Genomic DNA, 2,235 nt, shown 5'->3' with positions numbered 1-2,235 from the left:
TGGCTTTAAAAACAAGATAGGTTACTTTAGAGACTACTTCGTAATACAGACTGGTAGTCTGTGATTATGATACTGAGTGCTTCAGAAAGCACCAAGATAGACAAATGCGGCCCTGGCCCCGTAGCCGAATGGCATTTCTCCGACGCCAAACGAAAGCGATACGCCGCTGGCCTCAGAAAGCACCAAGATAGACCTAAATGCGGCCCTGGTGAGCTGACGATCGAGCGCGCTTATCAGTATCCAGTGCAGTTGTACAGCGGTGCGCATATGAATTATTTTATGTTAACTTATTGCTACCCACTATGTGATTTATTTTATTATTTTGCAATTGATAATCGTTACACTTAGGAATATATACTAAGATTACTAAGTTTATTAACATACAAAATTAATGTAAATTTGTAAATAGAATTGTCGCCCACGGGTGCAAACTAGCAATTTATAAATGTATTTACTTGATGCATGTATCTCATTTATTAAGTGAAATGTAAATTTCTTTTGAGATTAATAAAATCCTTGACCACAACTATGTACTTACTGGAAAATGTACAGAGTATATGTTTAGTTTTTTAATACCTGAAAGTTTGTAGAGCAGTCTTTTTATAACTCTCGTCTTTAGGTTTGTGATAACGGGACGGGTTAAAAATGTATACGGGACCGAGTAGATTCCGTAATAAGAACCCTGTAATCGTTTATTTATTACTAGCTTTTGCCCGCGGCTTCGCTCGCGTCAGAAAGAGACAAAAAGTAGCCTATGTCACTCTCCATCCCTTCAAGTTTCAACTATCTCCACTTAAAAAATCACGCCAATTCGTCGCTCCGTTTTGCCGCGGAAGACGGACAAACAAACAGACACACACACTTTCCCATTTATAATATTAGTATGGATAGTTCAAAGTTGCCAAAAGCAATACTTTTGTAATTGTAATGAATTTGCTTATGATATGAGTGAGTTATATGTACTTACATATAATATATTTTCACTGGTGCTTTGAGGGTTTAGCTGATTAACTAAATAAAATAGTCATTTCGATACAAGTGCGAAAAAGAGGAAGTTCGAAACGAGTGGCGATAAATTAAAACACGACCGAAGGGAGTGTTTTAAATCGACAATTTCCTTTTCGCACGTGTATCGAACGACGTTTTTCAGTACAGATGGACCTCCGAAGGTTCGACCTGCCATATAATGAACCACTTCTCGCACTAGTGCGTAAAAAAAACACCATCTGTACTGAAAAATATACTTATGTAGCTGTGTTTTGTAGTTGTCTAATAATAACATAATTTTAGGTTACAGTTCTTAAACATACCCACTAACAGCGGATCTCGTTGTTTGATTAAATAAACGGTTTGTTATAATTTTTATACAGCACTACCGAAGAAAATGGAGATGGATTGGACACACTCTTCGGAGAGGGGGAAGAAATAATGCGAGCATTGCTTTCGACTGGAAACCGCAGAATGCAAGCCGTGGCCCCGGGCGCCCTGTTCACTCATGGAAGCGGTCCGTCGAAAATGAGCTACGAGCGGCTGGTCTGAGCTGGAGCGAGGCCACGAGGGTCGCTGAAGATAGAAAGGCGTGGCGCGAGCTTGTGAAGGCCCTTTGCACCTCTGGGGTGCCTTAGGACTACAACAACAACAACTACCGAAGAAGGAAGTTTGTCTGACCTGACCATCACACACAAAATATCTGCAAGGTTAACTGTAAAACGTAGCAGAGTCGCAATAAAAAGTTAATTGTACGGTTTAATCCTCACCGCGGGATCGTTTTGTTACCCTAATCGGATTACAAATGCTAACTGAATATAGGACACAATGTGTTTACGGCGCAGACCACTTACCACTAGACTGAGCATGAGCTATTTGAGGGTTCCGTGACGGTACGGAATAAAGGTACGGAATACAATATGTCTTTCTGTCCCTTCTTCCTTTCCGCACAATTCGTGTCTCTAGTGAAAGTTTTAACTTAGAAACGATATACAAATATTGTCAAAACGAGGCTCACTTAAAAGCTTTCATCAGGACACCTTAAATTTAAAGGTTTCCTATTGATGAAGAAATTGGGGTTGATAGTGGTTAGTATTGGAGGCGACGATATTGACAAACTAGCAATATGGACAGAGGCACTTAATGAGCGGTGTCTGCGGATAGCGGTCTATAGTTTACGGTAACTTGGTAACTATAATTAACATCGTTAGGGAAAACTACGCGCTTAACAACTATTAACTGTGTTAT

Source organism: Leguminivora glycinivorella, chromosome 1 (genome assembly GCF_023078275.1).
Source record: "Leguminivora glycinivorella isolate SPB_JAAS2020 chromosome 1, LegGlyc_1.1, whole genome shotgun sequence".
NCBI classification, from domain to species: domain Eukaryota; kingdom Metazoa; phylum Arthropoda; class Insecta; order Lepidoptera; family Tortricidae; genus Leguminivora; species Leguminivora glycinivorella.
Note: the sequence above shows the minus strand (reverse complement) of the source record.